At 42.7% G+C, this 15,499-nt stretch overlaps 1 long non-coding RNA gene across 1 annotated transcript in view; it reads left to right on the forward strand.

The window, feature by feature from the left end:
- The first annotated feature begins 3,419 nt into the window (after positions 1–3,419).
- The window catches only part of LOC140003227 (uncharacterized), a 40,112-nt gene continuing 28,032 nt past the window's right edge, over positions 3,420–15,499 (forward strand). The window contains exons 1-2 of the long non-coding RNA XR_011811496.1: positions 3,420–3,517; positions 4,073–4,149. This is a non-coding gene — a long non-coding RNA (uncharacterized lncRNA). The remainder of the gene's footprint in view (positions 3,518–4,072; positions 4,150–15,499) is intronic.

Genomic DNA, 15,499 nt, shown 5'->3' on the forward strand with positions numbered 1-15,499 from the left:
ACTCAGCAGAGTGACCCTCAGGGTCCCTCCCTGCCCCTGCTCCCCGTGGGGTCCCTCCCATGGGATGCCGTCCTTCCCCAGCTGATCCCACACGGGCTGCCCACAGGCAGCAGCTCCTCAAGCACTGCTCCCACACGGCTCCGTCCCACGGGCTCCATCCATCCATCCATCCATCCCCCAGGAGCAAACTGCTCCATCACGGGTCCCCCACGGCTGGGCAGCAGCTCCCCCCAGCCCCCCTGCTCCTGCGGGGGCTCCTCTCCATGGCTGCAGCTGCGGCCCGGGGCCTGCTCCTGCGGGGGCTCTCCACAGGCCGCAGCCTCCTCCAGGCCACAGCCACCTGCTCCACCGGGGGCTCCTCCACCCACAGGGGGGCAGCAGCGTGGAGATCTGCTCCATGGGGGACCCATGGGTGCAGGGGGACAGCCTGCTCCACCAGGGGCCTCTCCCTGCACAGCCCGCAGGGGAACTGCTGCTGTGAGCCTGGAGCACCTCCTGCCTCCTGCTGCACTCACCTTGGGGGCTGCAGGGCTGCTTCTCACTCCTTGCTCTTCCAGCTTCTGTTGTGCAGCAGTATTTCCCCCTGCTTACATCTGCTCTCCCAGAGGTGCAAACAACATCGCTTATTGGCTCAGCTCTGGCAAGCGCCGGGGCCCTTTTGGAGCTATCTGGAGCTGGCTGTTGTCTGGATTGTTCTCACAGACGCCATCCCTGCAGGCCCCTGCTACCAAACCCTTGCCACGTAAATCCGATCGAAGTGTATGCAGCAATTACAAAGCCGCTGTGCTTTGGGCTGTCACGATCCTTCTGCAAGTGCAGGGGAGGTGCAGGGTTGCTTTGCATTTCCAAAAGGAGGAAGAAAGCCTCCAACCCCACTGGACCTCAGCCACTTGCAGGATCCAAGCAACGCTCCCCACTTTCAGTTATCTCCCTCCCATGCACACAGTGGGAGCAAGGTTGAACAAGCACATTTTTGAAAATGTTTATCTTAATGAAGAATAAAAGAAGTCTACAACACCCAATCCCTCTGTGCACCCAAGGCAAAAATCGTGGACTATTCTGCCTCAACACTATTTTCAGACCCAATTTGTCAAGTCATCTAGCAGAGGATTTCTCTCTTGTTCACTCACTAGCTTAGTAGAGCACCAGTTTACATAGGTGCTGGAGCAGATTCCTCAACCATCTGAAGGGACTTGATCCCAGAAAAGTTCAAAACTGCAGATGACTCATGATTTTGTGGTGAAGCATCTATTAAATGAGAGCTGTTCCGCTTAGGGCACAGTGAGACAGTGTGAGAAGAACCCTGTATCTCACTGATTGAGGCTTTATAACTCTACAGAATTGTCAGTCAACAATAAATGGAAAGTGCAGGAGATATGTTCTTTCTTCCTCCTTTCCCTGCCATACATTAGCAGAGAGATTGTGGTGGGATATAGGTTCAGAGCCTCACAGAAGAAGGATTTGAACCCAGGCTCTCCACAGTCTGCACCACTGCCTTCCTGATGGCTTTTGACTATTTTATTTTATTTTATTTTATTTTATTTTATTTTATTTTATTTTATTTTATTTTATTTTATTTTATTTTATTTTATTTTATTTTATTTTATTAGTATTATTATTATTCTTTTTCTGGGTGGTGTCTAAGTCTTGGGGGGAAGAACAAACTGTGGGAGGAGGGAATGCTACTACTGTCTGTGACAGTGGTGATTTCTGGACAGTGTTAGCAACAGAGCTTCTGCAGAGAAGAGAAAATGCCAGGCAGTCTCTGTTGGTATTCCATGTACTGAGTACTGAGTGCAGTTTTGGGCTCCACAGTATAAGAAAAAGACATAAACCTGTTAGAGAGTGTCGAAAGAAGGGCAACAAACAAGAGGGTCTCTTTTAACAGGGGGATTGAGGTTTGTGGCAAAGTTTTGGTAGCAATTTAGGGGCTGCACTGTGCTGGACACAGCAACAGACGCACCATAAGCCAAAGTCAGACAATAAGCCAAGGTGTGTTCACGCGTGGTTTACTGTGGTTTACGTGTGGTTTACGTATAGAAGAAAGTTTTTGCTTAGTGGTGAGTATACTGCAGATTTGCTGCATTGTTCTAAATTAAATAGCAAGATAAGTGATGGCATCGTAGGCTGGGAAAATATTTCTAGAGTATCAGCGCATTTTGAGCATCATTTTAACTGTTTATGCAAACATGAAGATTATTAAAATCAGTGTTTATTTATGTCTGTATGTAAACAGGTGATCATGTTGTATAGCATGCAGTAAATGGTTTGTGAATGCTGCTTGAAGAATGAAAAGAGTAAGTCAGCTCCACAAGGAATAAATGAATTTTGTTTATTTGTGCAATGCAGAGATTAGAATTAGACCAACAGCATGGAACCAAAGTCTTGCTGTGTGCCTTTTATCTGTAGGACAGTTCATGGAGGCTTCAGCAGCCCTATCTGTTTTCTAGCACTCTGAAATGTCCTCTGTGGTGCTGCACCCAGTTGAAAGCCTGCACTGATTGTGCTGAACTTTCCTAACAGGAGGCACGGGTCCTTCGTCGGACGCTGGCTGGGGATGTATGCTGCGATGCGGGCAGATGATGCTGGCCCAAGCACTGATCTGCAGACACTTCGGGAGAGGTGAGTGCTGGTCCTGAGGGAACTTCGGTATTGTCTGCAGACGCTTCTTCGTAAGTACTCCATTAAAAGCACAAACCCTGAATTTATTAGTGAGACTTTCTTTGATGCCCTGGTAACAGTTCCTAATGAATCAATTCATATTCAGCTGGGTGAAATCATCCCAGCCTGAAGCAGAGAAATAGGCATAGAAGGAGAACAAATGGGGAATCCTGTCGCCATTATTTTATAAACCTTTTAGTGTAACACCCAAGTTGAGGCCAAGGGAAAACCTGCCACCGTGGGACAGTGCTCTTACCCTTCTCTTCACTCCTCACTTGTCAGCAGCACGAGGTCCAAACCCCCCTGGTGCAAGCTCTTAAGCATGCATGTCACATCCCAGGATGCTGTCAGTGGAGTGTTTGGACTTTCTGTATGGATCTTATGTTGTTATTTAATGGGTGCTTAGAAATCCAACAAGGTCTAAACACAGCCTGTACTTTTAAATAATCTTGGAAGCTCAGAGATACTGGAATGGCTATCAACACGCAGCATGATCCGTCAGAATATGTTTGCAGTTGATGTTTTTGTTTTGTTTTATTTTCCCTGTTTTTACAATCTAGCCTATGATGATAAAGGGCAGCTTGATGATAAATAACAAGCTTGGAATTCTAGGAGCTCTACACAAAATGTAAATATTCGAGATGAATTGAAATGTCTTTTAACATCTCATTATAAAGCTTTCTGCTGTCTAGACATTTGATCAGTGTAATGAAAACGTCACCATTTTTTATTCTATATCAATTTTTCCTTTCAGATTGGCAATGGGAAAAACACAAAAAACAACCAGAAGAATATCACAGAATCCTACGATGCTTTCTCGACAGGAAGGCTTGCTGTTATTCAATCCACCAGATGGGTAAGAACAAACATAAACTTTCAGGTTTTTTCCACTGAAATTTCTACTGTGTTGAATCACTAATTTGCAGTATGTTAATTCATAATTTTAAAAAGTGGATGTGAAGACAAGGTGTATGCTTATACAAAAATAAAAAGGTATGCAGATGGGCGCAAAGACTAGTAGTACAGAAACATTCCCTGAGACCTAAATAAAGCCATGTACTAGAATGTAGCTCTTGATAAACTCTGTAAGCCTTGGGTACCAGAGTCAGTAATGTTAGAATAGACAGTCTTGTAGCTTATTGCTGTAATTTGTAATAAAGGGCACTAACATTTGTTAACTTGTAATTCTCATTGTAGTTTAGAAGCCTTTTGTTTATTAAAGAAACTGGCACTCCCTAAGTTTTGAAAAGAGCATAGATTGAGAAAATAATTGTTATTGCTAAATACAGATTGCAGTTACTCTAGAATGTTTGACAGTCACAGTATTTACTGTATATTGTTCCCACATTCTTTATGGTCTCATTTTTCTTTGATTTTGTGTACGTGTGTCTTTTTTTCACTGTGAAAACAGCACAGGTGGGTGTTGGAGAGGGGAAGTCAATTGGAGAATGGTTTGGACCAAATACAGTTGCTCAAGTACTAAAGAAAGTGAGATCATACCAGTCTCATTCAGAACGTACTCCCCTGGGGCAGCCAAGAGAAGGCCCAGGCAGAGTTTTGAAGGCTGCATCTCCCCCTGTCCCACAGTCAGGAATGTACTTGCCATCTATTTACAAGTGCAGCATGGAATGTCATGCCACAGCTCGGTGTGCAGGTACTGAGTTGGGAATGGGTGACCTCTAAATTTTAATAAAGGAAGAGCCTGAGGAGAAGAAACTGCAGGAAAGTCTCCTGCTACGCCGTCTGCATGCCCTCACCAGTCACACCACAGATGTATATTCCTTTCTGCACAGTGGCACAGCTCTGGCAGGTCGAGAGTGCCACCGTGTAGGTCGGAGTGGTGGTGTGAAACATCAGAGAGAAGCCATCTCGGCTGAGGAGGGAACTGAGCTGCAATTCCTCCCTTTCTGAGCAGCAGTTCTGCCAGCAAGGCTACTGGATAAAGATGGGCAGCTCCTCATAGTCTGGGAGCCACACTGAAAGGAACTGAGGCTGCTCAGTTCTCCAGGGGTACGTGGAGGTGTCTTACCTCAGGCAGGGGCTAGGCTACAGGTCCTGCGAGCTCAGCAGCAAGTCTTTGACACCCTGGAACAGGCACATGATCTGAAGAGGGAGGGGAGCTGAAGCATGCCCTGGACTCCAGATCTTTCATGGCCAAGTTTTTCATGGTGAAACGCTCACCCCCATTTCTTTCTGGCTTATTTGAAACAGCTAATTCTGCCAGTGCAGCTTAAGAGTGTAGCTCCCTTCCCCAAAGGTTTGGATTTTGCAGAAGTGGACATAAAACTGTGTGCTGCTGTCTCCCACTGAAGTTTTGGTGCCCCAAACCCTTAGCTGATTTAGCTTTTAACGCCCCATTTCTGCTGTGCACGCAGGCTCAGGCAGAAGTAATTCCACTGAATTCAGTGGAATTTCTTAAGCAAAAAGTAATCTGCAAAACTGGCATAGGAATTTTTTTCTTTTCCAGATGAGAAAAGACACAATTGGGCAAGAACCCAGTGCAGAGACTGTCGAGTGCAATAAAAAGTAATAAACTTGATGTAGTTGAACTGTTACTGTCACTGCACTTAGCAGTAAGACAAAACAGTTTGCACATGGTGCAGCGCATATGTTTTTCCTGGTACCACTCAGTACCTATTTTTCTAAAGATATTAAACATTTAATGTTTAAAGTTTTCTTTTTCTTACATGGAGACTTTAAAAAATGCAGAAAGGATGTTTTTTCTTAAGAAAAAAAAAAAAATAAATCAAATGGTTCTGAGTGTAAAGCTACCCTTTTGATCCAACTAGTTTATATTAATTAGTACCTTAATGTTTTCTAGGAAGCTTGCTTTATTTGATGAATGGAATTCATTAGCAGTTTATGTATCTATGGGCAATACAGTGGTCATTGAAGACATCACTAAGTGACACCTCATCAGTTTTCTGGTAACAGTTTCTGATTTGTCTCCATTTGCCAGCATGTATGTAAACATGAACAAATACTTGGGGGGGCATGGGTTTGTCTTGCAAGGGTAAGAAGAGGGAAGAAGGACATACAAACTCAGTTGTGTTTTTTTGATCCCTGATGCCAACTTCGTGCTCACATCACTGGATGTGAAGAGCTCCTTGAAGAATTTCTACTGTCATCATTGCTGCCATTTCATTTCTCTGGCGTTTTATAGGCAAAGCTTGACACTATTAATAACATTAATAGGACATGTCACTGCAGTCTTAAATTGTCATCCCCCAATCATTGATCTAACGTCTCACTTGGACGTGCCAGCACATACTGTCTGCTAGAATTACTTCTACTAAATAGCTGTAATTGCCATGCCCGGCTCGTTTTGTCTTGGGTGCCCTATAAAGATCCCTGGCAAACTAGCTTAATTCACTACTGAGAGGAAGATCTGCTTTGTGTTCCTCTGTGCGTTGACTGATTTCTAGTTTTATTCCCGCAGAAAAAATGTGCTGGTCCCCTCCTCAGAGCAGCAGCGCGTCCCACAGCAGTGCACATTTGCACAGAAGTGCTCTTGGCCGAAGCAAGAAGGCAGGAGGACTCTGCACAGGCTGGAAAGCCCTCTTGCTTATTATACCTCTACGACTAGGGATAAATCACATAAATCCCGTATATATTGATGCATTTAAAGTAAGGTTTTCTTTCAGTTCATTGCTCGTTACTGTCAAATAAGTTTGGGTATGTGTGATGTCAGTAAAGAAATGAATGACAATTTCCTTTATTCCTTTTGAACTCCTAGGAATGCTTTAAGATGCCACAGTCTTTGGGAGCATTAGGAGGGAAACCAAATAATGCCTTTTATTTCATAGGATTTTTAGGTAAGGAAAAAAGAAACTTATTCCAAATGTGCAGATGATCAAAAGAGAACATTTTTTGAAGGGGAAATAGTAAGGGGTCTAAGCGTGAACCTCTAGAAGTAAAGAAAGATGAGAATAGAATAAAATAAATGAAGAAGCATATCTAAAAGAGTTTAGAAACAGTATGAGATGATCCTTAACAGGAGCAGAAAGTTAACAGCAAAGCTAGGTGTAAAAATAAGTGATGACATCAACAAGAGCAACATACTGAGAATAGCTGCTAGCATTTGACAAGTGTATTGGTCAAATGTCACTTTTATTTTCTTGTATTTCAAAACTGTTTCTGATAGCAGTATCTTTTTCACCTTTTGCATACCTTCTGTTATTAAGTATTGCTCTAATTAATTTAAAATGCATTCCTTCAGATTTCACCCCACTTTGGGCCAAAATTTTGCAACCCTATTTTGTCCTTTTGTAAAACCTAACCTGTTTTAGTTAGGCTTTTTTGTTCCAATTTCTGAATGAATGCCTAATGGGATTACAGATTGCATCTGTGAACATCCTGTACCTTTTAATCTGTCAAATGTTAGTGTTTACAACACTTGAGATTTAAAAAAAAAAAAAAAAAAGTACTGGATCTCACATGGAAAAATAAAAGTATGTGACAAAGATAGAACATAACCAACCAAAAAATTACAGTAATAGGTGACAATAGGAAGTTATACTAAATACCCTGTGGGAAACGCTGTGTCTAAACCTTCCGATTCTCTTAAAGAATCCCTAGCTGGAAAGTCTAGATTATACTGACTGCGATGGCAATCTAATTTCTATTTTACAGTTCTGGACCAAGTGCTTATTAATGTCACTTGCTTATTTTTAACATACGGCTTTTACCCATCCAGGCAATGAGCTGATCTATCTGGACCCTCACACCACTCAAAGCTTTGTAGATTCAGAAGAAAATGGCACGGTTGACGATGAGAGTTTCCACTGCCAGGAAGCCCCACATAGAATGAAGATCATGAATTTGGACCCTTCAGTAGCTTTAGTAAGTGTCAGGAAATCTTGAATGCATGTACTTTATCTCAAAGTAATGTCTCTCTACATTGGTAAGGGCAGCAATGCATCTCCTTGAACAGAACCAAGATCACAAAGCTGTCTTCTGTGATCAACACATAGTAGTTTGTACATAACTACATGGAGAATCTTAGGGCAAGTGGGGAGCTGTCTGTACTGTAGGGAGCTCGCTTTGTTTTCTTTACTGAGCAGCTTTTACTTCTTTCAAGAGGCATTATAATGGTCAGAGCAAGGAACTGAAACAGGTTTACGTGTTTTATTCTATCACTACTTTATGTTTGGTCACCTCTAGACAAGTTACTTAAACTTACTTTCTATCATAAGTTGAAAATGTTTAAGTGGAATTATTGTATTTCACCCCAAATTACAAATACAAATGTATTATTTGTAATTCACCCAAAATGTCATGGGGGTACTGTGGTATTTGAAAAAATTGGATCTGATCCCATGCCAGTATCCTGTGATTGGGTGATTGGCACTTGTCACCAGTGGGATGTGTTTCTAAAGCTTTAAACAATCTGTAAAGATACCGGTATCTGTCATTCATTCACATACCTGTTTTTTAATACTGCTGCTTTTTAGAAAGTTTTTTTGTTTTGTTTTGTTTTAATACTTAACTACGTAACTGTGCAAAATGTGGCATGATGCAACGAGACAGACAAAATCATAATGAAGAGCAAATATTTTCAGTATAGATACCAGAATGGAAATGTTCCTTAGGTGGTCCATCATCTACAAGTTTTCAGCTTCTGCTGATACCTGGACTGTAGGAACTGGGTGGCGCTCCATGGAGGAGCACACAGGAGCTGCTGCTATTTTTTGCTTGACTATTTCGTTAGGGGTTTGCAGGGCCTTGTTCTCCCCGTGGGTTCTCTCCCTAGAGCTGCCACATATTTGGAGTCTTATATCTACTGATCGTACAGGGCATTACTGTATCAGAGGTCAAACCGCCTTACCTGCTGGTACCACATACCTACCATCTGCAAAGGTAAAACTCTGTGTGTTTGTTTTTTCCCCTAAGGGCTTCTTTTGCAAAGAAGAATGTGATTTTGATAACCGGTGTAGTCTTGTACAAAAGGTAAGAGTGGGAACTTAGCATCTCGATTTGTTCTTTATAAAGTCTGGTTTTTATTGTCTGTTTTTTGTAAAATTTTCCTTTGCATTTTCCTTTGTATACAAATTGTATGAGCCATGGAGAAGAATGCATTAAAGCATCAGGGTAAGGCAATACTACTGAATTGCTAATTGGAAATTGTTCAGCACTTTACCAGCCACAAACCCTGCCAGTTGGAAAATGGGTGTAAACATCCACACTTGAAGGTGTTACTGGGTGACACAATGATTTGCTTCCTGATCCTTTTTTATTGTTTGACATAATAGATTGCGTGTTCTAATTATGACTGTTAGTCCCTGCTATCTTAAAGATCTGATTCTGTAAGTGCTGCAGGCCTCTAGCTCCTGCTGATCTAGGGAGAACAGAAGGTGCTGGCTGCCACAGGAAACAGACTTGAGGATGTTTCTGCATGCAGCTGTTAAGCTAAGCACCAGACGTCTGAATGTAAAGTACCATCAACCTCTAAGGGCATTTATTTAAAAAAAAAAAAAATCATCTAAGGAAAACAGTTTGTAAATAACTGAAATACAGGACAGAAGGTAACTTCTCTTTGAAGAGGAATAGCGTTTGGCTTCAGGAACACCTTTTTTCCTGACCAAAACCTGTCCTTCAAAATCTGATGCGTTTTTTTTTTTTTTTTTTCCCCCTTTGGAGGAGCTGATAGATCTGTCTTTTGTGCTATTGATCAACAGAAAACTTGAGGAGAGTTCTATGCAAGCAACTTTCTTTTAAAAAGCAGAAAATATTGTACATTCCTAGTGTGCTTGCTACGTGTAAACAAAATTACAGGTTTGCAGATATCAAAGCTGATATCAAAAGATGATAAGACTGATAATTTGTAGTACAGTTCAAGAGATCTGTCTTCCAGATGTGTTTTAACTAGGGATGTATTACAGAGACCATGGTGCTTGGATTTCACAGTATGTCTGTATAAAGACTTTTTTTTCCTGATGGACATGCGTAATTAAAAAACACTTTCAATTAAGCAGACACGTTTTGTGTTTGAAGCGTCCCCCGAGCCAGCTTTTAAAATGAAAGCATTCTGTCCTCAGGAGATTCTAAAGCAGCAGAGTCTACGGGTGTTTGAGCTGGTCCAGAAGCACCCGCCACACTGGCCTCCTTTCATACCTCCAACAAAACCAGAAGTGACAACCACAGGAGCAGGTAAGGCACCGATTAAAAGCCTAATTGTGCAATGTTATGTTCCTCGTTAGCAAATAAAAGAATAATCACAGGTAGAATAACTATCCTTTGTGAGTGTCAAGCAATATATAGCAGGCATGTATCCAAACAAGCCATACAATTGCTAGCACAGATTTTTTTTTTCACTCTTACAAAGTACTTTTCTGGAATGCGTCTTTCAAAGTTTTTTTTTTTAAGTGAACCAAATCAGGCATGTCTTTAGAAGCATTTTTTTCTTTATCTTTTTTTACAGAACTCATTGAATCTACTGACAAGCTATTTGAATTGGAAGAAGAATTTGAAATCCTGAGTGTGTGAAGGAAACTGTGGTGACTCTTCTGAGTGTTGAATATATTGGTAATATTATTGCATTGACTTAAACAGCCATGTTAGCCCCGAAGTGCCTGAAATTATGGATAACAGAGCACAGAAATCTAGTAGCATCCAAAACTCCAAGGGCAGTTTAACACACAAGCTTCCCCGGATGGAAAGGCAGTAAGAGATCTTGTGATAAGATGCTTAAAGGGAATCTCTTTTTAACGTACCTTACCTGGAGACAAACGGGCCTTTGAGATTAAGGCAAAAATACATGTATCACTGGGCACCATGTTTGGAGAAAGGGATAACCCAAATGGATATTTCTTGCTCTCATCTAATAATGCAATAGTTTAGTTCTTCAAGCAAAACAGTCTTCAGTTCAGGAGGATGTTTACTTCTGTTCCCTCCTGTGGGCTGCGTCATAGGAAAAATACATTGTCTTGTTTAAAAGATTGACTGGATCAGGAGAAAATTGTTTCCTTGTTAAATATTTTAACATGTATTTGAGCAACCAGACTTTATTACAAAAATGTTTCTGTAAAAGGAACTATGTCTAATGGACACATTTTGCAATAGCCTTCCTGTTTCTGGGAGACCTCAAGAGGAACAGGAGCCTCAAATAGTTGATACAGATCACAACCACTGTTATAGTTATGGTATATTTCACCTTGACCCTAAAATTCAAATGATTAAAACTTAGGTTATTTCTTTCCGAGTTAAAACGAGTCAAAGGTGGTTTAACTGTACCTTATTTATTTTAGAATAGATTTACACAAGTTTCTCTGTTACAGCACTTTATCTGTGCATCTAATAAATTTCTTAAGCTTTTCTTAGGTTGTATGCTGCTATGTTTGGTTAATTTGTGTGAACTAAATATAAACCAGGTGATCTTAAAACTTAATATAGAAGCGTACACAGATTACTGAATTGTTGCTTTTTGACTTCTTGCCTTTTGAAATCTGTTTTGGTAGAAGTGCCTTAACCCTACAGGTTTATCAGAACAGCCTGGGCAGTTTTATTCCTAAGGCAGAGAATCTCTCTCTAGCAGCCATAAGAAAAACAGTTCAGAATAAAGAAAGGCAAAGATTTTTAATCCATGCTGAAGTTCCTTTTCACTACCAGACAGTCCCCCTTGTGGTCATGTTGTCATGCTAGTGTAATGAACATGAATTGCAGACTTTCATCTTCACCAATAAATGACAACATAGAGAAATACTGAATATTGTCTCCTCTCACTTGCACCTCTCGATCAGGGCCACTGTTTTTTCAAACAAAAGAGTTAACGAGATCCTATTGCATCTTGTTTAATGTTTATTAACTACAGTTTGGAAACCACAAACGTAGAAAAAAAATATCATTTCCTTATTTTATTAAAACATATATAAAACATATAAAAAACATATATAATATATATATATAACACATATTGTGTTGTAAAGCCCACAATTCCCTACCAATGACAACAAAAACATCATCTAATTGAGCATGCAGTTTTCATTAACCTGTTTGTTTTTTTTTTGTTTTTTTGTTTTTTTACAAATACCCAACAACACATACACGTGTTGTGTTGTGTTTTTTTCCATCATTTCTCACTGAAGCAATACCCATCCCGTATCAGATCTGTGTCATTACTCTAATTTTTGTTCCTAATGTACTTGAAAAACTTCTTAACTCTATTGATTGCAACAGTGGACTTTTTTCCCTCCGATCTTAACTCCATTTATCAATTACTTATTCTCTTAAAATCCTGCTTTTAAGAGATGGTTAGGTATTCACCATCTCTCACTCTTATTTATAGATTTTCTTTTCTTTTTCAGTAGTTCAGCCCTAGTCAACTCGGAGGTGTCATGTATTTGGCAATTTTATTTATGGTAGCACTCCCCTCCCCTCCCCTCCCCTCCCCTCCCCTCCCCTCCCCTCCCCTCCCCTCCCCTCCCCTCCCCTCCCCTCCCCTCCCCTCCCCTCCCCTCCCCTCCCCTCCCCTCCCCTCCCCTCCCCTCCCCTCCCCTCCCCTCTCCTCCCCTCCCCTCCCCTCCCCTCCACTCCCCTCCCCTCCCCTCCCCTCCCCTCCCCTCCCCTCCCCTCCCCTATCCTACCCTCTTTTGCCTCCTCTCCCCACTTTTGCCTCCCCTCCACTCCCCCCCATCCCCTCCCGTCCCCTCCCGTCTCCTCCCCTCCCCTACACCCCCTCCCCTATTCTCCCTGTCCCTATACTCTGCTACACTCCCCTCCCCTATACTACCCTACACACTCCTACACTCCCCTCCCCTATCCTACCCTAAACTCCCGTTCGCTACACTGCCCTACATTACCCTATGCCCCCCTCCCCTACACTCTCCTACACTCCCCTCCCGTATCCTACCCTACACTCCCCTAAACTCCGATCCCCTACACTACCCTATACTCTCCTATGCTCCCCTCCCCTCTAACACGCTACACTACGCTACACTACGCTATGCTACCCTACCCTACCCTACCCTACCCTACCCTACCCTACCCTACCCTACCCTACCCTACCCTACCCTACCCTACCCTATATTATCCTATCCTATCCTATCCTATCCTATCCTATCCTACCCTATCCTATCCTATCCTATCCTATCCTATCCTATCCTATCCTATCCTATCCTATCCTATCCTGTCCTACCCTCCCCCTGCCCTCCCCTCCCCTGCCCTCCCTTCCTTTTATTCCCTCCCCTTCCCTCCCCTCTTGTCTTCTTCTCTCCTCTCTTCTTTCTTTCGGGTAACTTCAAATCGCTTCAGTCGTTCTCATAGCTCCTGTCCCTGGCTGATTCACGGGAACCCATCAGCAGCAACCAGAAGCGCTCCAGCTGCTGTGTCACTGGTCGAGCAACAGTCTCCAACTGGGAATCGCTGACTTCGTTGTGTGGCTCAGACAGGTGCCTTGCAGTTCCACCGTGGCCTGGACGTTTCCTCTTGCTGTGTCCCCACCTACAGCGCACTTCTGCTTAGAAGCAGCAGCAGGCTTTGCAAGATGTCCCACTCCTTCCATTTTCAGTGGTTTAGCTTGGCTAGCCGGGTGGTGTCTGTCAATAGAAGACAACAACGAGATTTGGGTTAGAAACAGCTAACTGAGTAGTTCCTTTGCACAAGGGCAAGGAATATCTACCCCTTCCTACTGGAGGCTGCAGTGTCAGAGATAATGACGGGTCCTTCCGAGAGCTTTGAAATATCCCTTGGGGATGCTGAGTCCAGAGGACCAGAGCAAACCTGTCTAAAGTACACCGTGGAATCACTCGGAATGACTTCCTAGCAGAAGCATGTGTCTGATACGGCTTCAGCTGCTTGCAGTGTTCTTCTTCACCTCATACCTAAATTCAGATGAGAGATCTCAATGAAGATGGAAAGGTTGAGAAATAGAGAAATCACTGATGTGCTTTGAGAACTTCTAAGGACTGAGTACTGCATCAATCCCATGTTGTAACATTAAGGATTGGTTAGAAAAGCAAACGTTAAAAACAAGGAAAGGGGAAGAACAAGTAAGCTTTCTTAAAGTATCTATTCTATTTAAGGTATCTTTAAAGAAGTAAATAAGTACTGAAATATATATGCAGATAGAGAGAGAGAGAGAGAGAGAGAGAGAGAGATACAGAAACCTAAGAGTCTGCTGTGCAGGTTAGCTTCTTGCTCTCTTTTCTAAAAGTCACAGTGAATGCAGCATCTGTGTGCGTTACAAGCATTACCCTCAGTCCAGCACAGGTACACACGAGAGGTCAGCCTGCAGGTTGCGGAGGCAAAGCAACTGCTCTGGCTGGATGTGAAGAGCCAAGACAGAAGTTGCTGTCAGGGAAAAGATACACAGAGGGGATGAAAAAGACGGAGTGTGCTTCCGACCTTCACAACTTCTAAGCAAGCGGAGATGAGGTTGTGGAAGAAGCAAATAAGCTGTTGATCTAGAAGCAGCCTGAAGATTGTCCTTAAGCAGGGCCTTGCATTCTTCATTTTTACAGCATTGCTTGCCTTCAAGTGCACGACGATGATTTTATGAACTTTCTACCACTACAGAAATGCACCGGATTCTTTCACAAAACTTACGGGTGGTACTTGGCAATATTGGTCAGCATTCTCTATTTCCTTCTTCATCTCAATTCTCTTTTGGCCTGTGAAGCTTTCCAGATCAGAGGAGAAGATCCACGGTAATACGGAGCTTTGGATACTGCAAAGGAAACGAAGAATCCTACTGACAACTCTTTTCAACCTCGCCTGCAAGCATCACAGAAAAGAACACCGAAAGAACACCGCTTTATCATGGGAAGCATAAATTGGAGCATAGGTGTCCTATAGCTGAAGCGAGGTGAAGCAGGTTCCACACAAGGTGAAGGAGCACACCCATAAGCATTTCCGTAAAGCCGTGTTTTCAAACAAAGGGTTAAGATTTAGATTTTCTTACAAGTGAAGAATGAAGAAATAAAAGAAAAAGAAAATTACCAGGACATCCAGTTTTCCTCTAGCTTGCTTTGCTTCTTTCCGAATCTGAGTCTGGAGTGACAGTCAGGGAGCAGCGTTGTGCAGAAATGCCAAAGCCTCCCCAGCTGGTTGTACCTTCATCAGCAAGGGCTTTGATACTGCTGCCTCCTCAGCAACATCAGCCATTTCCGAGGAAAGCTGGTGTCCATCAGGTCAAATAGGAATGGGAAATCCCTCTTGCCACAACTTCACACTCACACCAGAGTTGGCAGGACAGGCTGATGGACAGAGAAGCGTCTGCAAGAGTGTTAGAAAACAGACTTTAGATTTCCGTCAACCCAGGAAGAATTACTTGCTCATCCCTTCAAAGTGAACTCTGAGTAGAAGGAGGGGATCCCAAGCTGCATTCCTGACATCTATGCTGCAAAGTCATCCAATGGGACATGTTACTGGACCAGCCTGTTACGAACAGAAACAGGACTTTGAGGTTATGCTGTTGGATTAGAATTAAGCTCAAAGAGTTAGTCCTTTGACGTGTTTTTGTTTGCAAGTGTTTTCACTGCTTCCCAGACAATGTCTCCAGCAAGCTAGCTGCTTGCTTCATTTGTTCTGTTCTGTTCTGTTCTGTTCTTTTTGATTCTGTTTTGTTTTGTTTTCTCAGCCAGGATTCTTAGAGAAATGAGATTAAAGTGATCATATTGTATGTCCACCCATCCCTCCCTCCCCTTCGCTTGTCCAGAGCTTTTACCTCGTCCAGCAGCTTGAATGAACTCGGTCCTAGGCGCAGTTGTGTCCAAGCCATTCTGTTCCTAGACGTGTTGTGAGAACAGACAGCTAAGTAGTGGGGAGAGGACGTGCTGCTGTCTGCAGTGTGACCTCAGCGCTTACCAAACAGTAGGGAATACACAGAGAAGGGCCTTAGGAG

This window comes from Anas platyrhynchos, chromosome 9, assembly GCF_047663525.1.
Source record: "Anas platyrhynchos isolate ZD024472 breed Pekin duck chromosome 9, IASCAAS_PekinDuck_T2T, whole genome shotgun sequence".
NCBI lineage: Eukaryota > Metazoa > Chordata > Aves > Anseriformes > Anatidae > Anas > Anas platyrhynchos.